We start from the raw sequence: 27866 nt of genomic DNA, 5'->3' as shown, positions 1-27866 counted from the left end.
ATATAATTAAAGAATTATTTATGAAAAAGCATTACTAAAAATTTCAAAGGGACAGGGATATGTTCCAGAGAATAATTTCCTACTTTTTAGTTGAGAAAACCTTTTTTTGACAGATGGGAGGAAGATTCAAATAATGATTACAATGATACTCTTATTAACTTGTTGACACTAACTTTTGGTATTTGAGGTTTAGCTGTCTTAAAATTAAAAAGATGAATAATAATCATCACAGGATACCTTCTATGACTTTTATTCCATTTTACATAGTTACTTTTTTGGGGGAGGGGGTTGACCCTTTCATCTTTTAGCAGGATGGTCCTTAACCTCCACTGTTTGAAATCCTTCCAAACTTCTTGTGATTTCATTCTAATTTCAAAGCATTATGGCCTGAAAATATGCAGGGGACAATCCTAATCTTTTGGTATCAGTTAAGAGCTGATTTGTGACCCAGTATGTGGTCTATTCTGGAGAAAGTTCCATGTGCACTTGAGAAGAATGTGTATTCAGTTGCATTTGGATGTAAAGTTTTGTAAATATCTGTGAAATCCATCTGGTTGAGTGTATCATTTAAAGTTCTTGTTTCTTTGGAGATGTTGTGCTTAGAAGACCTGTCGATTGTGGAAAGTGCTACATTCAAGTCACCAAGTATAAGTGTATTATTATCTAAGTATGTCTTAACTTTGGTTATTAACTGATTGATATACTTGGCAGCTCCCACATTTGGGGCATAAATATTAATGATTGTTAGGTCCTCTTGTTGGATAGATCCTTTAAGTATGATATAGTGTCTCTCTTCATCTCTCACTACAGTCTTCGGGATAAACTTTAGTTTATATGATATAAGGATGGCTACTCCTGCTTTCTTTTGAGGACCATTTTAATGGTAAGTGGTTCTCCAAACTTTTTCAGGCTGGAGGTGTCCTTAGGTCTAATATGCGTCTCTTGTAGACACCAAATAGATGGGTCTTGCTTTTTTATCCAGTCTGAAACCCTGTGCCTTTTGATCGGGTCATTAACCCCATTCACGTTCAGAGTTTACTAATGAAAGATATGAATTTAGTGTCATCATGATACCCATTCAGTCCCTGTTTTTGTGGATTGTTCCTTGGACTTCATCTATTACAGAATCCCCTTTAGTATTTCTTGCAGAGCTGGTTTTGGTGGTCACATATTCTTCCAGTTTCTGCCTATCTTGGAAGCTCTTTGTCTCTCTTTCTATTCTGAATGAGAGCCTTGCTAGATAAGGTATTCTTGGCTTCAGGTTCTTCTCATTTAGGAACCTGAATATATCCTGCCAGCCCTTTCTGGCCTGCCACATCGCTGCAGAGAGGTCTGCTGTTAATTTAATATTTCTTCCCATAAAAGTTAGAGATTTCTTGTCTCTTGCTGCCTTAAGGATCTTCTCTTTATCTTTGGAATTTGCAAGTTTCACTATTAAATGTCAAGGTGTTGAGTGGTTTTTATTGATTTAGGGGTGGAATCTATTTCCTGGATCTGAATGCCTGTTTCCCTTCCCAGATTAGGAAAGTTTTCAGCTATGATTTGTTCAAATACATATTCTGGACCTCTGTCCCTTTTGGTGCCCTCGGGAACCCCAATTATACATAGATTTTTCCTTCGGAGGCTGTCATTTATTTCCCTTAACCTTTCTTCATGATCTTTTGTTTTTTCCTTTTTTCCTCAGTTTCCCTCCTTGCCATCAATTTATCTTCTATGTCACTCACTCATTAACCCTCGTTGTTAGGAACTCTAGTTTGAATTGCATCTCATATAATTGATTTTTAATTTCTGCCTGATTAGATCTAAAATCTGCAGTCTTGAAGTCTCTTGATTCCTTTGTGCTTTATTCTAGAGCCACCAGTAGCTTTATAATCGTGCTTCTGAATTGGCTCTCTGACATTGAATTGTAATCCAAATTTTGTAACTCTGTGGGAGAGAGGACTGTTTCTGATTCTTTCTTTTGAGGTGAGTTTTCTTTCTAGTCATTTTGCTCAGTGCAGAGTGGCCAAAAACAAGTTGTACTGGGAAAAGGAGAAAAAGAGAGAAGAGAAAAAAGAAAAGAAAAAAGAGAAAAGAAAAACAAAGGGTGGGGAAGCAAACAGCAAACAAAAAACAAGGGGGAGTTTCATCTGATTCTATATACTGTAAATCCCTTGTCTTCCCCTGGAACTTTCCAGTGCTGCTTGGTCAATAAATTGCTTTTCTCCTTTCTAGTTGGTCTTCTGGGTGAGGGGCCTGCTGTGCTGATTCTCAGGTGTGAGCACCTGGGGTTGCTGCTCAACCCCCTGCCTGGTTCAGGGCTCAGTGGGAGTTATTTATCCTGTTTATCCTGTGAGGCCCCAGGAGGAACAACAGTGTTGGCGACCAGCTCTCCAGCTCTAGAGTCAGCTCCTGCAGTAACTACTGCAGCTCCCAGTCCGCAGGGGCCTGGATGCTCCAGGGACGTGGGGCACCGATCTGCACAGCTCGGGGCCACCCAGCGGCAGGAGCGTCCTCGCTGTCCTGTGTCTTCCCGTCCTCTGCCTGTCCCTGGGGGAGCACTGGATCCTGGGCTGTGTCCCCCGTGCCCTGGGCTCTGGGGCCTGCGCTGCTGGAATCACGCTCCCGGGGCGCACAGCCCCCTCGGAGTGGAGCCGCCTCCGAGCTGCTCCTGGGGCCCGCCCGGCACGCTGCAGCCCATCAGGGAGCTCGCTGTGGTGTGTGGTGTGCTCTCTCCTGGGCGCACCTCCTCCGTTAGTGCCCCTGGGAGCCTGAGGGCATCCCCGCCGCTCCTGGGATCCTGCTCCAACTCGCTGCGAGAGCCTTTCCGCCCGGGAAGATTGGTGCAGCTCCCGCTTCTCCGGGGCGGGGCTCTCCTGTCCTGGGGGCACTCGCCACGGGGCCTTAGCCCGGCTCCTTGCAGGGGCTCCTCTCCCTTGGATGCTTTTTATTTCTTTATTTTTTTTCCATCTTCCTACCTTGATAGAAGCACGACTCTTCTCACTGTAGCATTCCAGCTGTTCTCTCTTTAAATCTCAGGCCGAATTTGTAGGTTTTCAGGATGATTTGAAAGATATCTGGGTAAGTTGGTGGGGACAGGTGACTTGGGGAGCCTACTCTTCTGCCATCTTGCCCCGCCTCCCCAGGTGCACTCCCATCACTGATTTCACCCATCCGCTCATCCTCCTCAGCTCTGGTAACCATGTCTGTTCTCTATAATTAAGAATCTGTTTCTTAATTTGTTTCTTTCTCTTTTTTCCTGTTTGTTTTGTTTCCTTTATCCACATATAAATGAAATCATATGGTGTTTGTCTTTCTACTGACTTATTTCACTTAGCATTATACTCTCTAGCTCCATCTATATAATTGCAAATGATAAGATCTCATTCTTTATGATGGCTGAATCATATTCCATTTTGTGTATATAACTTTTTCTTTACCATTCATCAGTAGATGAACACTTGAGCTGCTTCCATAATTTGGCTTTTGTAAATGCTCTATAAACATTGGTATGTATGTATCCCTTTGAAATTTTTTGGATTTTTTGGGTAGATATCCAGTAGTGGTATTACTGGATCACAGGGTAGCTCTATTTTTAACTTTTTGAGGAATCTCTATACTGTTTTCCATAGGGGCTATACCAGTTTGCATTCCCCCTACCAACACTGCACCAGGATTCCTTTTTGTTCACATCATCATAACACCTGTTGTTCCTTGTGTTGTTGAGTTTAGCCATCCTGACAGGTGTGAGATGATACCTCATTGTAGTTTTGATTTGTATTTCCCTGAGGCTGAGTGCTGTTGAGCATGTTTTTATGTGTCTGTTGGCTGTCTGGATGCCTTCTTTGGAAAAATGTCTGTTCGTGTCTTCTGCCGTTTTTTAAATTGGATTATTTGGGGTTTTATTTTTAGTGTTTATTTGTATCAGTTCTTTATATACATTTTGGATGCTGACCCTTTATCAGATATGTAATTTGCAAATATCTTCTCCCATTCCGTCAGTTGCCTTTTAGTTTTGTTGATTGTTTCCTTCACTGTGCAGAAGCTTTGTAGTTTGATGTAGTTCCAATAGTTTTTGTTTTTTTTTTATTTTTATTATATTTTAGAGATTTTATTTATTTATTTGAGAGAAAGAGAGAGAGAGAGAGAGAGAGAGAGAAAGTGCACAAGTTGGGGGAGGAGCAGAGGCAAAGGGAGAAGCAGGCCGGATCTCAGAACCCTGAAATCATGACCTGAGCTGAAGGTAGGTGCCTTATTGAGCCACCCAGGTGCCCCTAGTTTGTTTATTTATTTTTTTGTTTCCCTTGCTTCAGGAGACATTTCTAAGAAGTTCCTATGGCCAGTATCAGAGACATTATTATTGCCTATGCTCTCTTCTGGGATTTTTATGGTTTCAGGTCTCATAATAGTCTTTAATCCCATTTTGAATTTATTTTATGTATGCTGCAAGAAAGTTGTCCGGTTTCATTTTTTTTTTTTTTTTGCTTGTTACTCTCTAGTTTTCCCAGCACCATTTGTAGAAGAGACTTTTTCCCATTAGATATTCTTTCCTGCTTTGTTGAATATTGTTTACCATGTAACTGTGGGCTCATTTCTGGGTTTTCTATTCTTTTCTATTGATCTACATGTCTAATTTTGTGCCAGCATCATATTTTGGTTACTTTAGCTTTGAGATATAACTTGATGTGTGAATTGTGGTACCTTCACCTTTGATTTTCTTTTTCAAAATTTCTTTGGAAATTTAGGATTATGTGGTTCCATATAAATTTTAGGATTTTTTTGTTCTGGCTCTGTGAAAAATGCTATTAGTATTTTTAGTGATTGTATTAGATCAGTAGAATGCTTTGGATTGTAAAACTATTTTAACAATATTTGTTGTTCTAATCTATGGGCATGAAATATCTTTCTATTTCTTTGTGTTGTTTCAATTTCTTTTATTGGTGTTTCACAGTTTTCAGAGTATAGGTCTTTCACCTCTTTGGTTAGGTTTATTCCTAGGTATCATTATTTTTGTGCAATTATGAATGGTATTGTTTTATTAATTTCCCTTTATGCTGTTTCATTATTAGGCTATATAAGTGTAACAGATTTCTGCACAGTTATTTTGTTTCCTGTGAGTTTACTGAACTCATTTATCAGTTCTAGCAGTTTTTTGGTAGAATCTTTAGGGTTTCCTATTTAGAGTATCATGTCATCTGCAAATAGTGAAAGTTTTAGTTCTTCTTTAGCCCCAATCAGCATCCAATTTTGATGCTGTTTATTTCTTTTTGTTTCTTACTGCCATGGCAGCTAGGTGTTCTAGTAGTGTGTTGAATAAAATTGGATGCTGATTGGGGCTGGGACCAGATCCATGGTCAAGGCTAGCCACAGGCCGGGATTGGCCTTGTGACCAGGCTTAAGGTCAGAATATATGACTGAATTAGGGGTGAGGGTAGATTCAGAGCCAGGGACAGCTTTGGGGCTGGGATTAGGGAGGGAACCCTGCACAGAGCCAGGGTCAGGGCCGAGGCCAGAGTTAGGGTCAGAGTTGAGGCCAGAGCCAAGAACAGAGAGCATCAAGACCCAGGAGGGAGACCTGCTTTGGCCTCAACACTGAAGCAGGGTTGAGGTCGGGGCCTGGGGCAGCGCCCACTGGTGCTTGGTGAGGTTGGAGGCTTGTCAGAAAGCCTTGCCGCAGAGCTGACAGATGCTGCAGCATTGCAGAGGCCCCACCAAAGGTCTTGGAGACGGGACAGGCACAGGACCCTTTGCCGTGTGGATGCACAGGTTGTACAGCAAACTGGACTCTGGCTGAAGGCCTTGCGCCAATGGGGACCATGGTACGGGCACTTTGCAGCAGCGCCGAGCTCTGGCCGATAGCCTTGTCACATTGCAGGCATGGGAATGGCTGCTAGCCAGCCAATGTGCACTCGCAGGTGCTTCAGTGGCTGAGTCCTGAAACCCTTGGTGCACACCCAGCACTTGCGCAGGGGAGGGCTGCTGTGCACATGCGCAGGTGCTGAGTTAGCTGCAAGCCACGCTGAAGGCCTTGCAGCACCCACGCGGTGCTGCGGCTTCCTGTGGCTGCGGCGGCCGCAGTGCTTCCCCGGCTTTCCCGCAGGAGGTGTTCGGGTAGGGCCACCAGCCGGTGTGGATGCCTGGATGCCGCAGTGCTGGGCCAGTGTGGAGCGGTGGATGAGCGACTTACTGCAAGTCAGCGCAGCGTAGCTGGCTTCTCGCTGCGGTCGGACAGGGGCTTCGGGCTGTGTGGGTGCGGCAGGGCTGGGCTGTCCAGAGCTGCGGCAGAAGGCTTGACCCTAAGCCGGGCAGAAGTGCCGGAGAGGGCTGGCAGGTGCAGGAGGCACCGTGGGGTTGGTGACCAGGACCAACCTGAATGTAGCAGTGAACCTGGATGAGAGGGGGTCCAGGTCTGGGGCTTCGGCGGGGCGGATGGTGTCATTTTTAGCGTCAAGAACTAGGGGGACAGGGACGTCTGGTTGGCTCAGTTGGTTAAGCATCTGACCTCTGCTCAGGTCATAATCTCAGGGCCCTGGGATCAGTCTTGTCCCGGACTCCACACTCAGCAGGGGAGTCGGCTCCCTTCCCCGTTCTCCCTCAGGCCCCCACCCTTCCACCCCCCCTCCTGCGTTCTCTCTCTCTCTCTCTCTCTCTCTCAAATGAATAAAATCTTAAGCAGACAAACAAAAAGAACTAGAGAGACAGGGTTGATGATGTTTGGATCAAGGTGCAAACTTGAAGATATGGGTGGAAATCTTGGAGATGCCAGTCCCAGTCCTGAAATGGAGCAAGCTTCAGCATCAGGTCTCCATTCTCAGAGACAGACTGAAGTTTCAATATCATTTATTTCTGCTCTCTAATCTTTATTATTTCCTTCCTTCTGCTGGTTTTGGGTTTTGTTGTTCTTTTTCTAGCTCCTGTAGATGCAAGGTTAGGTTGTTTATTTGAGATTTTTTGGTTGTTGTTGAGGTAGGCTTTTGTTGCTATATACTTGCCCCCCTTATAACTGTTTTCACAGTATCCCAAAGGTCTTGGATGTTGTGCTATAGAGTTTGTTCTGAAAGTGTTCTGGTTGATTTTTGGGGTGTTTAGGATGATTTGATTGTTATCTAGTTGTAGTCATGGGACCAAGTGAGCCTAGGGGTCCTCCTACTCTGCTGTCATCTTCCAACCTCTTCTAGCATAATTCTTAAGGGCCCCAGGATTTTCAGAATGGTAAATGAGCATTGGTTTAGCTTGAAAGTCACCATATGTATTAGCCCCCAACCAGAGAATCAGCCTGTTGTTTGAAGCTTTGAAGCCAGGCACTGACTTCTGTCCAGCTATGAAAGTCCGAGGTGGCATCTTCTTTGAATAAAAGACTGTTTTGTCTGCATTAAAAATCTATAATTTAGTGTAGCCACCTTCATTAATTCCCTTAGCTAGATCTGGGTAAGTTGCCACAGCTTCTGCATTAGCACTGGCTGCTTCACCCTGTGCTTCTATGTTATGGAGATGACTTCTTTTCCTCAAACCTCATGAACCAGCCTCTGCTGGTTCAGACTTTTCTTCTTCAGCTTCCTTACCTCTCTCAGCATTCATAGAAGTGAAGAATTAGGACTTTGCTTTGAATTACGCTTTGGCTTAAGTGAATAACATGACTGGTTTGATCTATTCAGATCAGTAGAAGTTTCTCCATATCCACAATAAGACTATTTTGCGTTCTTATCATTTGTGTATTCACTGGAGTAGTGCATTTAATTTCCTTCAAGAACTTTTCCTTTGCATTCAGAACTTGGGTAACTGTTGCAAGAGGCCTGGCTTTCAGCCTATGTTGGTTTGTTTTTTTAAAAAGATTTTATTTATTCATGAGAGACAGAGAAAGAGAGAGAGAGAGAGAGGCAGAGACACAGGCAGAAGGAGAAGAAGGCTCCATGCAGGGAGCCCGTCGTGGAACTTGATCCCAGGTCTCCAGGATCACGCCCGGGGCTGAAGGCGGTGCTACATGGCTGAGCCACCTGGGCTGCCCACCTATGTTGGTTTTTGACATGCCTTTCTCACTAAGCTTAAACATTTCTAGTTTCGATTTAAGGTGAGAGACGTGAGACTCCTTGTTTAGCTTGAACACTGAGAGGTCATTGTAAAGTTATTAACTGGCCTAATTTCAATATTGTTATGTCTCCAGGAACAGGAAGGCACAAGGAGAGGGAGAGAGATGGGAGGACAGGCTAGTTGGTGGAGCAGTTAGAGCACACACACACGACAGTTATTGTTAAATTTGCTGCCATATATGGGCATGGTTTATGGTACCCCCGAACAATTTTAACCATAACATCAAAGATAGTGATTACAGCAATAACAAATATAATAATAAGTTTTAAAATATTATGAGAAGTACCAAAATATGACACAGAGACACAAAATGAACAGATGCTGTTGGAAAAATGACACCAATAGACTTTTTGTATCCTGGGTTGCCACAAACCAATCTGTAAAAAATATAACCTTTGAAGTGTAGTAAAGTAAAATAATAAAATAATGTACACTTGTACCTTGTAATTTTGTTTATGAATTAGTGATTTATGTGTAAGTCTTTCTGAAAAGACTATTTCCTTAAGATCAGAATAAGTCACACACATCTACATATTTCTTATCACATGTAAACAGTAAATAAATATGTGTAACTTTATGAATACCTGAATTAAGTTAACTCATTTGTTCCCCTATTATTCTACTATATTTGGTATAGTAACTTTTCAGAATAAAAGTTTATATTTATAGGCATTTTTTGCATTAAATATAAAACCCTTGTATAATGTTAAAATAGAAAGTAATTGGGAGGGACTACTATTTATTATGCACTTATGTCATATCTCCATCTGTCAATGACTAGACTGAAAGTAGTGAAAGTAGTGGCACTTTAATTGGCTCCAATAGGTGCTGCATGACTAGATCCTTGGTTCAGAGGCTCAGATAGACTCACTTGAGCTATTGTGAGGCAAAAAATTAGTTTCAGACCATATATTAAATAGTAGTATCTGAAATTTAAGTGTCTGATGTGTACAGATATTTTCCTAGTAACTTTACATTTATTGGATCCTTACCACTATCTTACAAGATATGTGCTCTAGTACCCCAATTTTATTAAATGAAGTCAGATTAAATAACTTGCCCAAGGTCATATACTTAGTAAGTGGGTAAAACAAATTTTGAGCAGTTTGACTCTAGAACTTGTACTCTTAACAATTACATCATTAAAAGGAATCACATGCTTCTACCCAACTTACTTTTGCTATTTTTTGTTATTAATATTGTTGTTATACCTAATTATATTCATTAGTTATATAGCAATCATAGAATTACATAGTGTGAATTTTATACTTATTTGCTTGCAATTATACTAATTAATTTACCTTAGTGTCTGAATAAAGGTTAAAGAATAGTTTAAATTTTATTTTACAAACTACGTATAACTAGAGCATATATTCTATTTCTTCAGTGTAATTTAAACTCTTATTTTTTTAATAATAAATAAATGTTGTACTTATTAAAATTTTAACAGGGGGATCCCTGGGTGACTCAGCGGTTTAGCGCCTGCCTTTGGCCCAGGGTGTGATCCTGGGGTCCTGGGATTGAGTCCCATGTCGGGCTCCTGGCATGGAGCCTGCTTCTCCCTCCTCCTGTGTCTCTGCCTCTCTCTCTCTCTCTCTCTATCTCTATCATAAATAAATAAATATTAAAAAAATAAAAAAATAAAATTTTAACAAGGATGGTGAAAGTTCACCAGAGGCAGTACAGAGTTATGAAGCTATACAGCAGCAGTTAATTTTTTTTTATTTTTTAGCAGCAGTTAATTGAAGGTGATAATATCTTATACATGTTTAGCATTTATTGGGTTTCCTACAGTACGTTAACATTTTGAGACTTACGGTTTAAAAATTTATAGCCATAAAATAATACAGTAGCAAATTTAAAAAGATATTCAGTAGTGAGTTTGATATTTTCAATAAAAGTTCTTATGTTTCAGATTCTGGGAGTTGTACAAAACAAATAAACCTTGTTTGTTAGCTAGCCACCATTAAATACATAACTTAGTAAGGACAAAAGCACATTATGCATCGCTTTTTAAAAAAGATTTTATTTATTCATTCATGAAGAGACACAGAGAGAAAGAGAGGCAGAAACACAGGCAGAGGGAGAAGCAGGCTCCATGCAGGGAGCCTGGCGTGGAACTTGATCCCGGGACTCCAGGATCATGCCCTGGGCCAAAGGCAGGAGCTAAACTGCTGAGCCACCCAGGGATCCCCTATGCATCACTTTAATGTATAGCGAGACACATGATAAAAGTTATATATAATTTGCAGTGAGTCCACAGATAGCTGATTTGGTCAACCCAAGGAAGTTGGGAAGATTTTATACAACCTTAGTGGATGAATAGGATTTAGTCAAGTGAAGAAGGAAGATATCTGGTATTTTACAAAGAAGATATAGCGTGAACAAACAACATGAAGAGGGAATTACAAGTAGAATGGTATTAGAATGTGAAGCTAGTAAGTAGGGATGAGGTAAGAAGAGAGAGCCTCAGCAGAGGGATTAGATGGTGTGCTAAGGAACTTTTAAAAATTTTCCCCCATATATAATAGAGAATCACTGAAGACTTTTTGTAGGGAAGGGGCATTGTTGGATTCAATTGTTGACAGATTATTCTGGCCATTTGTAGAAGCTGGATTTGGGGACTAGGAATGGAAAAGGGAAATTATTGCTTTGTTTTAGGTGTGTGATAAGTGCTTTTATTAGAGTGCAAATAAGAAAAGGGGCAGATTTAAGAAAATTTACTGGGCAAAACTTAGTGATTGGATATGAAAAGAAGGGAGAGTAAATCATAGTAACTTTAAGGGGATAGGAGAGGAAAAACAAGTGTTGTTGAGAAAATGATGACTTCATGTCACTTAGTTCTATACATTAATTCAGATGTTACCATTTGTTGTGTGATTGGGAGGATCTCCAGTGTTGGCAGCTCTATTATTTTTTTTAGAATTTTCTTTCTCTTGAATGAGTTATTTAGAAAAAAAAACTATGAAATTTAAGCTCAATACATAAAATTGATTTTGAAATATATGACAAACTTACTATTATTTCAGAATTCATAAAAACCCAGTCTACTGAAGACTTTACAGATGTTTCTGCAACTGATCCATGTAAGTTTTTACTTGTCTAAGCATTACTGATGTTAATAACTTCTGTTGAGTGCATTAATTTCTATAATTTTATTTAAAGTTATTATTATGGTGGTAACATAGATTCCCTGGAGTTTGGAGATAAACAGTTGAGCTGGCTAGCAAGTACTGAAATTCTTAGCTAGAGCTACATGCTACATAAAACAGATTAATTTTTGAGGAATTACCTTGCTATCACTTGGATTGGAGGATTTTTAGTTTTGATTAGAATATGCTACAGAAATATTTTGGAGGTGCTAGACCTTTGAGATGAATAGTGATGGATTTATATATATATATATTTTTTTATTTTTTAATTTTTTTTATTTATTCATAATAGTCACACACACAGAGAGAGAGGCAGAGACACAGGCAGAGGGAGAAGCAGGCTCCATGCACTGGGAGCCCGACGTGGGATTCGATCCCGGGTCTCCAGGATCGCGCCCTGGGCCAAAGGCAGGTGCCAAACCGCTGCGCCACCCAGGGACCCCCAATAGTGATGGATTTAAGAGGTCATTTGTAGGTTTTGTTTCTATGAATTACAGATGATCTCACGTGCATTAATTCCTTGAAAACAGCTGAGTACCTGTCAGTGCATAAATATAAAGAGCTACTAGAACTAGTATGTTAAACTTCTATTTGTCAATGTAAAGGAGAAATTACCTTGCTTATGCCTTAGTCCTGGAAAGAATTTTGAAGCAATCATGTAATGTATGCTATAGAATACAATTCAGAGGGATCCCTGGGTGGCTCAGCAGTTTTGTGCCTGCCTTTGGCCCAGGGCATGATCCTGGAGTCCCGGGATCAAGTCCCACGTTGGACTGCCTGTATGAAGCCTGCTTCTCCCACTACCTGTGTATGTCTCTCTCTCTCTCTCTCTCTCTCTCTCTCTCTCTCTCTCATGAATAAATAAATAAAATCTAAAAAAAAAAAAGAATACAATTCATAAGTGGAAAATAAGATTTGGTTGGAAATGATTGATGGGAATCCTGTCTTTCAACCTCAGCTTTAAACTCTGATGTTGCCATATTTAAAGCCAAGGGCAGCTTGATGCCACAGCATACCCAAGTTCTGTAGATACCTTTGGTCCAAGAGAATCCTGAATGCCTAGTTGGATAGAAAGATATCTAGAGCTGCAGAGTGGATAGTGAAAGTTTCTTTCTTTCAAGGGAAACCCCCTGCACATCTGTGGAGCTGTCTTCTCTAATACTGTACCCTGTGAATTCTAGCTGCTTTGGGCTTCCAAAACTCTAAACTTTGTCTCTGCACTCCAGGAGAATAGCAGACTCTGTTTAGATCCCCCTCCTTATGCTGTGGCCTAGAAACCTCAGGAAGGAAGACGGGCTTATCAAAGGGCTCTGTCTGTTCCTTTGTTTCCCTTCTGTCAGAGATGACTGCCTTGCACCTTTTGTTTGACAATGTCCGAATATTGCTTTTTCACATATTTTTGTCCAGATTTTAATTGGCTTAAGGTGAAAGGATGAGTCCCTGATGCTCCACCATGGACAAAACCAGGGATCTTTATGCCCACATATAGGCTGATGGAACATAACCTCCTACTAAACCCAAGAGAATAAAATAGTAGAAATGTTAGTGATGATTTAAAAATGTTCTTTTTGTCTGTCACTTTATCTCTTTCTTCATTCACTCATTTAATTGAGGTATATTTGACATACATTACATTAATTTCAAGTGTATGATATTTGTATATATTGCAAAATGATCATCACAATAAGTCTAGTTAACATCTATCACCACACCCTACAATAATTTTTTTCTTGTGATGAGAACTTTTAAGATCTCCCTTAGCAACTTTCAGATATGCAATACAACATTATTAACTACAACATTATTAACTATAGATGCTGTACATTACATTCCACAACTTATTTATAAAGGGAAGTTTATACCTTTTGACCACCTTCACCCATTTTACCCACCCCACTTCGACCCCCACCTCTGGGAGCTGATGATCTGTTTTCTGTATCCATGAGCTATTTTCTTCCATGGCAGCTGCCTCAGTCCCTGGGCTCCTTTGGTATAGATCTACTGATTCATTATTTTTCAGTTTTACTTGTATACACTCTCTTTTCTGTCAGAAGTATCCTTTTTCATCCTCTCCAGACAAACTTTCTTCTCTTCCCCTTCTCTAAATTCTATTTTATGCCTTAGTTTCATCAATAAGACAAAAGCTACCTTTGTATTCCACTCTGTTATTATACTACTGTTTAATTTTGATGCTGCTTCATTTCATAATTAATGGAATTAATTTTTTACAGCAGTTTTAGGTTTATAGAAAAATTGAGCAGAAAGTACAGAGTTCCCATATACCCATTCTCTGCCTCCTACTTCTACACAAAGTTTTATTAACATTTCGCATTAATGTGCTACATATGTTAAAATTGATGGACCAATATTGATGCAATATTATTAACTAAAGTCCATAGTTTACATAGTTTTCAATCTTTGTGCTGTAGAGTTCTATACCTTTTGACAAATGTATAATGTCATGTATCCCCCATTATAGTATCGACAGAAGAGTTTCATTGTCTTGAATCTCATGTGCTACCAATTTATTGTAGGCCCTCTTATGTAGGACCATCCACCTGAGTACTTGGCAATCATTGATCTTTTTGATATCTCTGTTGTATTGCCTTTCCAAAAATGTCATATATTTGGACTCTTACAGTCTTTCTTTTACTTAGTAATATGTATTTAAGTTTCCTGCTTAATGATCTTTGTGGTTTTATCACTCATTTCTTTTTATTACTAAATAAAAATCCCTTGTGTGGATGTATTATAGTTTGTTTAATCTATCTATTGAAGGACATCTTGGTTTCTTCTAAGGTTTTGCAATTACAGAAAAGCTGCTGCAAATTGAGTTTTGTTCACTTGGACATGTTTTTCCAACTCATTTTGGTAAATACAAAGGAGTGCAATTGCTGGATCATATACATACTATACGTACTATACATGTATGTTTAGTTTTGTAAGAAACTGCCAAATTCTTTTGCAAAGAGTTTCTTTTTTTTTTGCATCATTTTTTTTTTTGCATTTCATATTCTACCACCAATGAGAATGAGAATTCCTGTTGCTCTTTATCTTTGTCAACATTTGGTGTTGTCAGAATTTTGGATTTTAGCCATTTTAAAAGTTGTTTAGTGGTATATCATTGTTTTAATTTGTAATGCCTGATCAGAATTTTTAAGATATGTTTTTGCCTTTTTTGGTGAGGTATTTGTTCAGATATTTTACCCATTTTTAATTGGGTTGTTTTTTATTGTTGAGTTTTAAGTGTCCTTTGTATATTGTGGATACAAGCCCTTTGTCAGATAATTGCAAAGATTATCTCTTTATCTGGGGCAGCCCCAGTGGCACAGCGGTTTAGTGCTGCCTGCAGCCTGGGGTGTGATCCTGGAGACCCGGGACCAAGGCCCACGTCGGGCTCCCTTCATGGAGCCTGCCTCTCCCTCTGCCTGTGTCTCTGCCTCTCTGCCTGCCTCTCTCTCTCTTCACCTCTGAATAAAGATAAATAAATAAATACATACATACATAAATAAATAATAAAAAGATTTTCTCTTCATCTATAGTTTCTCTTTTCATTCCCTTACTAGTGTCTTTTGTAGAATGGAACTTCATAATTTTAATGAAGTTGAAGTTATCAGTTTTTATCTTTCTTAGATTGTGCTTTTGGTGTATCTAACAAGTCACCTTCAAACCTAATGAAACCTAGACTTTCTCCTATATTGTCTTCTAGAAGTTTTATATTTTTGCATTTTATATTTAAATCTATGATCCATTTTGAGTTAACCCATTCCCACATCCATTTCCCCTCTGTAAACATCAGTTTGTTCTGTATAGTTAAGGGTCTATTTCTTGTGTTTTTTTTCCCTCTCCCACCCTCCTGTGATTGTTTCTTAAATTCCACATATGAGTGAAATCATATTTCTCTGATAGACTTATTTCACTTAGCATAATACTAACTTCATCCATGTCATTGCAAATGGCTGAGAAATATTACATTGTATATAGCTCTATTATCTCTACCTACCTACCTACCCACCTACCTACCTACATATCATCTATCAATTTACCACATCTTTTTCCATTCATCAGTCAATGAACATTTGAGTCCTTTCCATAATTTGGCTATTGGTTGATAATCAGGGTGCATGTATCACTTTGAATTAGTATTTTTGTATTCCTTGGGTAAATACCTAGTAATGCAATTGCTGGGTCATAGGGTAGTTCTATTTTTAACTTTTTTTTTAAAAGATTTTATTTATTTATTCATGAGACACACAAAGAGAGAGAGAGAGAGGCAGAGACACAGGCAGAGAGAGAGAAGCAGATTCCACGCAGGGAGAGCCCAATGTGGGACTCGATCCCGGGTCTCCAGGATCACGCCCTGAGCTGAAGACGGCACTAAACTGCTGAGTCACCCAGGCTGCCCTATTTTTAACTTTCTGAGGAGCCTCCATACTGTTTTCCAGAGTGGCTTCACCAGTTTGCATTCCCACCAACAGTGTAAGAGGGTTCTCCTTTCTCCACATCCTCGCCAACATCTGTTGTTTCCTGTGGTGTTCATTTTAGCTGTTCTGACAGGTGTAAGGTGATATCTCATTGTAGTTTTGATTTGCATTTCCCCAATGATGAGGGTGCTGATTGTTTTTATGTGTCTGTTGGCTGTCTGAATATCTTCTTTGGAAAAATATCTATTCGCGTTTTCTACCCTCTTGTTAGCTGGATTGTTTTATTTTGGGTGTTGAGTTTTTATAAGTTCTTTCTTTCTTTATTTTGGATACTAACCCTTATCAGATATGTCATTTGCAAATATATTCTCCCATTCCAAAGGTTGTCTTTTAGTTTTGTTAATTGTTTCCTTCTCTGTGCAGAAGCTTTTTATTTTGATAAAGCCCCAATAGTTTATTTCTGCTTTTGTTTCCCTTTCCTCAGGGGACACGTCTAGTAAGAAGTTGCTACAGCTGATGTAGAGGTTACTCCCTGTGTTCTCCTCTGGGATTTTAATGGTTTCCTGTCTCATGTTTAGAATTGGAAGAACAAATATTGTTAAAATGTCTATATTACCCAAAGCAATCTACAGATTTAATGCAATTCCTATCAAAATACCAACATTTAAAAAAATACCAACATTTTTCACAGAGCTAGAGTAAACAATCTTAAAATCTGTATGGAACCACAAAAGAAGTGGAATAGCTAAAACCATCTTCAAAAAGCAAAGCAAAGCTGGAGACTTCACAATTCCAGACTTCTAGTTACATTACAAAGCTGCAGTGATCAAGACAGTATGGTACTGACACAAAATAGACACACAGATCATTGAAACAGGATAGAAAAACCCAGAAGTAAACCCACAACTATACATTTAATTAATCTTCAACAAAGCAGGAAAGAATATCCAATGGAGAAAAGAGGTCTTCTCAACAAATGGTGTTAGGAAAACTGGACAGCCACATGCTGAAGAATGAAATTGGACCACTTTCTTATGCCATACAGAAAAATAAACTCAAAGTCAAACATTTAGTTTCTTAAGTTGATGATGATTTCATTACATGAAAATTGTTCATAGCTCCATTTTTAAGTCTTTACTAATTTGTTTTTGCAATGCTTTATAGTTTTTTATAAAGTTCTTATAAGGTTTCATTAAATGTATCTGTGTGAAGTTCATCTTTTTGGATAATAGTGAAAATAAAATTAGAAAAAAATTTCCAAGATGAAAGGATTATTATAAACCTATAATAATTAAGACAGGGTAAAGATAGACAAGTGGGCTAACTGAATAGCATCAAAGCCCCAAATCAGACCTATGCATTTAGGTACATGATATATGACAGAGATGGGATTACAGGTAAGTTGAGAAAACATGGAGTTTCAGTAAGTGGTAATGTGATAATTGATACTTATATGGGGAAAATAAAACATATTCAAAATTAACTCATTGCCATTTAAACACCTACATACAAAAGGTATTAGTATAACTATTTTTCTTGGGTGATTTAAGAGAATATCCTCATTACTATGTGGCAAGAAAATAATTTTTAAAACCAGACATAAAAGGTAACAGTCATAAGGGATAAACTTGATAAAGTTGAGTATGTTAAAATTAAAAATTTCTGTTTGTCAATACATACTATCAGGAAATTTTGAAATAAATCATAGTGGAAAAATATATTTTGAATACGTAAAACTGTCAAATGATTAGTATACAAAAGACATAAAGAACTATTTTAAATCCAGAAAAAAGGACAATTATCTCAATAAAACAGGAGAAAAATAGGAATTTAACCAAAGAAGGAATCTAAATAGCCAATAAGACTGAATAATCAAGGAATTGCAAGTTAACCACAATGAGAAACTGGTTCATTCTGCTCAGACTGTCAAAAGTTAAAAAATATGCCAGTATTAAGTGTTAATAAGGGTATATGCCAATAGGAACTCCTCATATATACACTGAGTGAGGTTTACTTTGGAACAATCACTTTGAAAAATAGCTTTTTAAAAATCTAGGGGGTGGATGTGCATACCCTTAAACTTTTACGTTTTAAGGTGGTCAAAATGACTTGATACATATATACTGTGAAATGCCTACTATAATAAGGGTAGTTTATTCATCTTGTAACTCACATAATTACCATTTTGTTGTTGGTGTTGTTATGGTGAGAGCATTGAAGCTCTACTCTCATAGCAGCTTTCAAGTATCTAATACAGTACTAACTATAGTCACCATGTTATACATTTGATTCCCAGAACTTATTCCTAGTATAGCTGAAAATGTGTACCCTTGATTATCATCTCCCCATTTCCCTTATGCTACAATGCCTGGAAACCACTATTCTACTCTCTGCTTCTTTTTCATTGTTTTTAGATTTCATGTGTAAGTGAGATCATACAGTGGTTTTATTTTTCTGACTTACTTCACTTAGCTTAATGTCCTCAGTGTCCATCTGTGTTATCACAAATGGCAGGATTTCATTTTTTATAGCTGAATAATACTCCATCGTGTGTGTGTGTGTGTGTGTGTGTGTGTGTATATATATATCTAGACACATATATACATTTATATATATGTATATAAATATATATATAGGGTCAGGGCAAGATGGCAGAGGAGTAGGGTCCCCAAATCACCTGTCCCCACCAACTTACCTAGGTATCTTTCAAGTCATCCTGAAAACCTATGAATTCGACCTGAGACTTAAAGAGAGAACAGCTGGAATGCTACAGAGAGAAGAGTTTGCACTTCTACCAAGATAGGAAGGCAGAAGAAAATAAAAAAAGGAATCAAGTGAGGACACCACCGCAGGAGCCAGGCTAAGGCCTGCGGGGAAACCTCCAGGACAGGAGAGCCCAGGCCCGGAGAAGCAGGAACTTTAAAATCTGCACCGGATTTTTCCTGGAAGGAAAGGCGCTTAGCAGGGAACTCGGGCAGGATCCCAGGAGGGGCGGTGAAGCCTCCAATTACCCGGGGTCACTAACAGAGGAAGTGCGCCTGGGGGAGAGCACACCACACACTGGGCCGAGCTCGGTAAAGGGCTGGAGTGCACCTGGCAGGGCCGCGGGGAGAAGCCTGTCGGTTCAGTGGGTGGCTCCAGACGGAGGGGGCTACGCCCTGCTGCCTTTGGGAGCCGGGGTGGGAGCGATTCTAGCAGCAGAGGCCCTGGATCCCAGGGCGCCGAGGGGCACAGCTGGTGATCCTGCGCTGCCCCCCTCCCTCGGACAGGTGGAGGTGGGGAAGGCACAGGACACTGAGGACTCTCCTGCTGCCTGGCACCCCCAAGCTGTGGAGATCGGCGCCCCTCACCCCCAGGAGGATCCAGGCCAGTGCGGACTGGGAAACTGCGGTAGTTACTGCGGGGAGCTGACTCCAGGGCTGGAGACCTGGCCGCAGCCAGTGTTGTTCTTCCTGGTGTCACCGTGTGCCTGGGACAGAGCAGGGCTGCCAGGGGACAGAGGCCTGCCTCACAGGATGAACGGCTTCCCCTGAGCCTGGCAACTGGCAGGGGGCGGGGCAGCTCCCCCCAGGTGCACACACCTGAGAATATGCACAGCCCGCCCCTCCCCCAGAAGACCAGCTGGAAGGACGGGGAAGAGTAAGTTCTTGACCCCACAGTGCTGGAAAGCTCCAGGGGAAGTTGAGGGATTTACAGTATAGAGAACCAGAGGATACCCCTCCTTGTTTATTGTTTTCTTTGTTTTTTCTTTGTTTCTTCTTCCTTTTTCCAGTAAAACTTTTTAGGCACTCTGTGCTGAGCAAAATGACTAGAAAGAAGAACTCACCACAAAACAAAGAATCAGAACTAGTACCCTCTGCCACAGAGTTACAGAATTTGGATTATAATTCGATGTCAGACAGCCAATTCAGAGGCACAATTATAAAGTTACTGGTGGCTCTGGAAAAAAAGCATAAAGGATTCAAGAGACTTCATGACTGCAGAATTTAGATCTAATCAGGCCGAAATTGAAAATCAATTCAATGAGATGTAATCGAAACTGGAGGTCCTAACGATGAAGGTTAATGAGGTAGAAGTAAGAGTGAGTGACATAGAAGACAAGTTGATGGCAAGGAAGGAAGCTGAGGAAAAAAGAAAAAAAAAGACCATGAGGAAAGGTTAAGGGAAATAAATGACAACCTCAGAAAGAAAAATCTACGTGCAATTGGGGTTCCAGAAAATGCCAAGAGGGACAGAAGACCAGAAAGCATATTTGAACACATCATAGCAGAGAACTTCCCTAATTTGGGGAGACAAACAAGCATTCAGATCCAGGAGACAGAGAGATCCTCCCCTAAAATCAATAAAAACCTTTCAACACCTCGACATTTAATAGTGAAACTTGCAAATTCCAAAGATAAAGAGAAGATCCTTAGAGCAGCAAGACACAAGATGCGTGTCATAGCCTGCCGGCTGGCTGAGGAGCTTCTTACTGGAAATGTTGGTGATCTCTTCACACATGAGCTTGTTGGTGTGAAAGTCGTTGTCCAAGCACACATAGTACTTCTCGATGCTGACCCAGGCTGCTACCTTTACAGTTTCGGGGTGAGCACAGCCCATGTTGGCCGGTCCCTGATAAATAAGCTTCGGTAGATTTTTTTAAGAGTAGTTTTAGGTTCACAGTAAAATGGAGTAGAAGGTACAGAGATGTCCCATATGCCCCTTGCCGTGTACATATGCGAAGCCTTCCCTACCATTAGTATCCTGCGTGAGAGTGGTACACTTTCTACAGTTGATGAACCTATATTGATATATCATTATCACTCAAAGTCCATGGTTTATCTTAGGGTTCACTCTTGGTGTTATACATTCTATGGGCTTTGACAAAAATATAATGACATGTATCCACCAGAATAGTATCCTACAGGATGGTTGCACTTCCTGTTTTACTTATTCATCCTTCCCTCTCCCATAGATAGTTGGGCCATTTACTAAAGTAAAAAACTTCAAAAAAAAATCCCCTCTGTGAATATTAAAAAAGAAAACCACAGCTGGGGGCATCACAATGCCAGATTTCAGGTTGTACTACAAAGCTGTGGTCATCAAGACAGTGTGGTACTGGCACAAAAACAGACACATAGATCAGTGGAACAGAATAGAGAACCCAGAAGTGGGCCCTCAACTTTATGGTCAACTAATATTCGATAAAGGAGGAAAGACGATCCACTGGAAGAAAGACAGTCTCTTCAATAAATGGTGCCGGGAAAATTGGACATCCACATGCAGAAGAATGAAACTAGACCACTCTCTTGCACCATACACAAAGATAAACTCAAAATGGATGAAAGATCTAAATGTGAGACAAGATTCCATCAAAATCCTAGAGGAGAACACAGGCAACACCCTTTGTGAACTTGGCCACAGTAACTTCTTGCAAGATACATCCACGAAGGCAAATGGTGAAAGGGAATAGAGGGGTAGGGAGAAGAAATGGGTAGGAAATAGCAGAAAGGGAGACAGAACATGGAAGACTCCTAACTCTGGGAAATGAACCAGGGGTGGTAGAAAGGGAGGTGGGTGGAGGGTGGGGGTGACTGGGTGAAGGGCACTGAGGGGGGCACTTGATGGGATGAGCACTGGGTGTTATTCTGTATGTTGGCAAATTGAACACCAGTAAGAAATAAATTTATAAAAATAAAATAAAATAAAGATATGTTTCTACAAACTAACAATAAATTACCTATACAAAATTTAAAAAAAGGAATCCCCCCCCTGTTATATCTTTACCATGGTATTTTCATGCATTTTTAAAAATGTTTTATTTATTTATTCATGAGAGACAGAGACAGAGAGAGAGAGAGAGAGAGAGGCAGAGACACAGGCAAAGGGAAAAGCAAGCTCCCTGCAGGGAGCCGGACGTGGGACTCTATCCCAGGACCCTGGGATCATGACCTGAGGCAAAGGCAGACACTCAACCACTGAGCCACCCAAGCGTCTCTCATGCATTTTTTAATAAAAGTTTTTTTTTAAGACCTGTCCTTTTCTCAACCTTGTTCCACAGAAAATAACTTTTGCTTTCTTATTTATTACCAGTTAGAGGGCTACCTTGATTTTTCCCAAGAACATTTTTAAAAAATTAATCAACTTGATTTTTGAAAGTAGATTCAGATTTATAGAAAAATTCTGTCAAACGTAGAAAATTCTCATATATTCTCTCTCCGCACTTCCCACAATTTTCCCTACACACTTCGCACTGGTGTGGTACATTTGTTACAGTTCAGTAACCAATGCCAATACATTATTATTACATTAAATCTGTAGTTTACATTAGGGCTCACTCTGTGCCACACAGTTCTGTGGGCTTTGGCAAATGCATAATATCATGTATCCATTATTATAGTACAGATGTCCCAGAGGATATCTTTTTGCAGATTTTTCATCTTAGGAAATGGCCCAGTTGTCTGGTTGTACACGCTAGACAACTAAAGGTCATTTTGACAGCAACAGAGAGCCCCCTCTTGGTTGATGATCAAGTCCCTATGTGTCTTAGTCCATTCAGGCTGCTATAAAAAATTAGCAGAGACTAGCCAGAGACTTAGTCCGTTCAGGCTGCTATAAAAAAATAGCCAGAGACTGAGTCACCTGAACCACAAACATTTATTTGTCACAGTTCTAGAGGCAGGGAAGTCTAAGACCAGGCCCCAGCAGATTCGGTGTCTGTTGAAGACCTGCTTCCTGTTCACAGATGGCATATTCTTACTGTGTCTTCACACGGTAGAAAGGGTACAGGAGCTCTCTGGTGTTCCTACTGGGCACAGTTCCCATTCCTGAGGGCTCCACCTTCATGACCTCCCAAGGACCACACCTCCTTATACCATTGCATATGAATTTTGGGGAGGGTGGGCACAAAGTCTCTATCATCATCCAGGACTGAAGTATGGCAGTGTTGGCAGTGTACCACCCAACACCAGGAGACATGGCTGACACAGACCACAATCTCGGGGGACTTGTCTTTTGCCATGACACTGCTGTACAACAAGTTGTCATCACATGTGGCCTCTTAATCGGTCTTCTGTCCAGCCCATTCTTGTCTCTTTTCTCTCAGTCACTGCCTGGATCCAGAGCAATCTTTCAAAAGCACAAATCTGATTGATTCTCTCTTTTGAAACTCTTCATAGCTTGCTCATTGTCTGTCATCTGTCTCCAGATGATTAGACCCCAGGCAGCCTCTGCAGGCTCAGCCATACTCGTTTCCCACTAATCTTTTAGTTCCACAAGAGCATCACGCCTTCTCCCATCCAAGGCCTTTGGCAGTGCTGGGAATGCTCTTTCTTTCTGCTTTGCTCATCCTTTGGATCTCTGTTTAAAAATAACTTCTTTAGAGAAGTCATACCTGACCTCTTGACTAGACTAAGTCCTGCTTCCATTAAACTCTTCCTTAGTTAGTCCCTTATATTTTTATAATTCTATGTGACTGATGAATGCTTCAAGCCCAGAAGACTATGAGCTCTTAGGGAGCAGGGACTGTGTCTCTTTCATGTGGCATTTTCCCTTCAGTGCCTATCGCAATGCTTAGCCCACAGTAGGCATGTATTAAATACCTGTTGGATGAATGGATAAATGACCTGGAAAAAAAAGACTGGACTTACATTGGGCAATGTGGGTGATAGTGAAAGCACCAATAACCAATGTATGACATTGAACAGAGTATAGAATCTTTATTGACTTCATTTTCTTCCACTGAAGATGAAGAGATTGAAGATTATCTTTACTTTCCCCTTTAATTATGAAGCTCTTTGACTATATGGATGGCCGTCTGTTTCCTGATTATTTAAAGAAGTATGTATTAGGCTGTAGTATACTCCAAAAAGCAAATACTTTGTACCTGTAAAATGCCACATTGCAATGTATAGTATTGGTTAGCATGGGATATACGTATTAAGGTAATATGTATATACATATATTAAGGTAATTTAGAAAATCTTAAAATTTGGGACTGAAAATTCAGTGGAAACCATCATAAAAGAAGCTTCAGTTTAAGCTGAAGCATCAACAATAACTGGCCAGGACAGCGTTCTTAGGAGATATACCCAAGGTAGGCTTGAGCCCAGCAAACTTGGCAAGGTGTAAATCTCAGCTTGATACATGCCTAATGCACAGTTTTAAAAAGAGTACTTTTAAAAAAATTATTTTTTCTGTGTGGTGAAATCTTTTTTTTTTAAGATTTTATTTATTTATTCATGAGAGAGAGAGACAGAGAGGCAGAGACACAGGCAGAGGGAGAAGCAGGCTCCTGATGTGGGACGCGATCCTCTGTCTCCAGAATCAGGCCCTGGGCTGAATGCGGTGCTAAACCGCTGAGCCACCGGGGCTGCCTTGTGTGGTGAAATCTGATAGCTTCATAAAGAAAAAACTATCTCTTTCACGGTACCCCTGCCCGCCCCCTTCTTTTAAACAGAAAATCTGTATATTTTATACTTCAGGGGCCATTAAGATTTAAGATATTTCCTAGGCAGTCAGTATGTGTCCTCTAGATGGCAGAACAGGATTTCGTTTTGCGCTGTTGAATCCTTTTGGTCATTTAATTGAAGATTTCCTATTGCAGAAAGTTCTTAGCAATCTTTCAACCAAAAGACTCAATATATGTCTAAGAATTTCTTTTGTACAGATAACACTTGACCAATCCAAAGTCACAGGCAAAAGAAGCAAGGTGCATTAGGAGAAAATCTGAACAATGAATTTTTAAAAAAAATCCAAAATTTTTGATGTTCTTAAGCTACTAAATTATTTTGAATCAATTGCTTATTATTTTGCCAAAATGTAGATCCTGCTAGACTGGCTTTAATGGGGCAGCCACGGTGACCCAATAGTTTGGCGGCGCCTTCAGCCCAGGGCATGATCCTGGAGACCTGGGATCAAGTCCCACGTCGGGCTTCCTGCATGGAGCCTGCTTCTCCCTCTGCCTGTGTCTCTGCCTCTCTCTCTCTCTGTGTGTGTCTCTCATTAATAAATAAATAAAATCTTAAAAAAAGACTGGCTTTAATGGACAGATAAGACTTGTTGTCAAGTTGTTGACCTTTATTGTCGCTACTTAATTAATGTTGCTGGAGTCCCTGGAAATTATTCTCTTATCTAGGTTAAAACTGCTGTTACATTTGCCCGTATATTGCAAATTTGCTTAGTAACATATTTTATTCTCAAAGAAATTTCAAAAACAAATTTTAGAATAGATTTACCTGTTATTAAGAATTTTGGATTGGTCACGTCTGAAAGATAAGGTTTATATTAGCCCCTTAAGCAATCCTTTCTAAGAGTTTGTGATATTATGAGATGTCATCTCTGAATACAGTTGCCATAGAGGATCTATTAACTTTCTTCCATCTGTTAATAACCAATTCCTACCAGGGAATACATTTTCCAGAGAGCAGACATTCAGTAAATATTTATGAATTTGAATGGACTTGAATACAGGTCACATTCAAAGCTTGGATGTGAAACATCTCAAGAGATACACTCAAGAGCTGAAGTTTAATCTTTCTGAGAGAGATCAGGTTTCTTCCACAGAAAACTTGGATCTCATGTTTCCAAAATGAAGGTCACTCTATCCACTAATATGGATAAAGTAATGAAGACCAATATGTGGGTTTTAGGTTTGCTTAACATTGAGGTCCAAATTCTCTATTCCTTCTTTTAGATAGCAGACAAAAGTAATAAAATCTATGCTTTCTCAGTCTCTGGTAATTTTGCCTACAACTGATGAATACAAGCAACAGTGACAAACATTGTCTGGAGTATATGCAGTTATGGCTTCTAAGAGAGGCTTGCTGGGCATTCTGAGGCCAAGTCTGCATTCAGAAGGAAAGACGAGGTGATTGATGAGCCTTTGCTGTCATGGTGGAAGAATGGGGAAGAAGGACAAGCACAACAGGAATTTGTCTTCTCTTCTGACTTCTGGCTGTGATGTCAGAGAGATTTCAGGGTCATTTCTTCAGGGGAATTCAGTGATACATGGCTTTTACATTACAGGATTAGAGTAGTTCCACTACTCTAATAGGCTTTTCAGGTATGCCTTTCAGAAAGCTTTGCCAGGCTTTCTCCAGTTTGTATTTTTTATTGTTGGTTTGTTTTTTTTTGGTTGGCATGCACTGGGAAGTATTATTAGTTGAGAAAAAAAACATAGTTTATTCACATTTTGAGAAACAATAGCACTGATTCTTTTCAATTTAGGCATTTGTTCATTCATTTCAACTACAGATACTTCCATAAAGACTATTACACAGCAGAGCACTTTGTTAGGTACACGGTTTACAGTGCTGGGGAAAGAACATTCTCATGGTCCTGGGGGTTCCTTTTAGATTTGAAGTCCTTTAAAATTTCTTTATTTGATCTTCTAAGTCCAGTTGACTCCCAGAATGTGCCAGCTGGTATTCTAGGTGCTGTGGATGTATCAGTGACTAAAACAGTAAAACACAGTTCCTACTTTCATAAAGCTTTCATTTAAGAGGGAGGGATACATGTCTAAATTTACAGTAGAATGTCAGTGATGCATGTTATAAAGGGAAGCAGAAGATAATAGGAAGGGAAAGATTAGTTCTTTCTGTTGTTTTTTTCTCTTTTTTTGAACTTTATTTATTTTTAAAGATCTTATTTATTCATGAGAGACACACAGAGAGAGGCAGAGACACAGGCAGAGGGGGAAGCAGGCCCCCTGCGGGGAGCCCGATGTGGGAGTCCTGGAGCCCGGGATCACATCCTGAGCCAAAGGCAGACGCTCAACCACTGAGCCACCCAGGCATCCCTTTTCTGGAACTTTAAATAGAGCTATGAATGAAGATCTTTGTGAAGACTGGTGGGTAGAGAGAAAGGAGGCAACCAGAGAATAGGTCATGTGCTCGGTGAACACAACACCCACCTAGGAGACTGTGGAATTCAACCAATGAGCCCCTAACAGGGAAGGTTAAGATAACAAATTACAGATGTAGCCAGATACAACATTATGGTAAGGACTTTAGCTTTTATTCAAAGCTTTTTGGGAGACATTGGGGGTTGTGAACAGAGCAATGACACAATCTGAATTTGTGTTAAAATATTCACACTGATGGGATGCCTGGATGGCTCAGCGGTTGAGCATCTGCCTTCTGCTCAGGGCGTGATCCAGGCATCCCGGAATCCAGTCCCACATTAGGCTCCTTGCATGGAGCCTGCTTCTCCCTCTGCTTGTGTCTCTGCCTCTCTTTCTGTGTCTCTCATGAATAAATAAACATCTTTAAAAAATCATTTAAAATAAAATAAAATAAAATAAAATTAAAATAAAATATTCACACAGAGAGTGTAGGCCAAAGAGAGAATTAGATTAAGTATGGAGACTAGGAAATAAAACTCTATTGTAAAGAGTGATAAAAATTATTATAAAGCAATATATTTTCTTTTTATACTTTCTGTGCAACTATATATACTACTGTCAAAATTCTCGGTGATTAAAACTTTATGTATTTTAAAAGAAATTCTAAACTAGTTAGCCCTTGTATTGTTTAATATAGCTCAAATATCTATATATCATATAACATTTTTGAATTTAGAAAACATGATTGCCTGGGTGGCTCAGTGGTTGAGCGTCTGCCTTCAGCTCAGGGTGTGGTCCCAAGGTCCTGGGATCGAGTTCTGCACTGGACCCCCTGCATGTAGCCTGCTTCTCCCTCTGCCTCTCTCTCTGTGTCTCTCATGAATAAATAAAATCTTTAAAAAAAATAAAATGTAAAAACCAGTGATTTCTTAATTTAGATAATAAGAGACATAAAAGAAACACCTAGGCCCCATTTACCAGACTTTGCACAAATATCAATGATGCTCAGTTGGAGATTACTGGTGACAAACAAATATGTCTAGGCTTCACCAGAATCCATATTTGGGGACCTGAAGGTCAGAACAGTTTGGATGCAGTTCCAAGAATATGTAGAGTATTGGCCGCCTGGGTTATTCAATGGTTGAGTGTCTACCTTCGACTCAGGTCGTGATCCCAGGGTCCCAGGATTGAGTCCCACATTGAGCTCCTTGCAGGGAACCTGCTTCTCCCTCTGCCTATGCTTCTGTCTCTCTCTCTGTGTCTCTCTTGAATAAAGAAATAAAATCTTAAAAAAAGAATATGTAGGGTATTAAGAAAGAATATTATTATAAACCCAAATATGAACATATGAATAGGATTATTTGATCTTCAACTTGGAAATAAAAGATTTCCTCATATTTG

Source organism: Nyctereutes procyonoides, unplaced genomic scaffold (genome assembly GCF_905146905.1).
Source record: "Nyctereutes procyonoides isolate TBG_1078 unplaced genomic scaffold, NYPRO_anot_genome, whole genome shotgun sequence".
NCBI classification, from domain to species: Eukaryota; Metazoa; Chordata; class Mammalia; order Carnivora; family Canidae; genus Nyctereutes; species Nyctereutes procyonoides.
The sequence above is the reverse complement of the archived record's forward strand: the minus strand, read 5'-3'. Positions refer to the sequence as shown.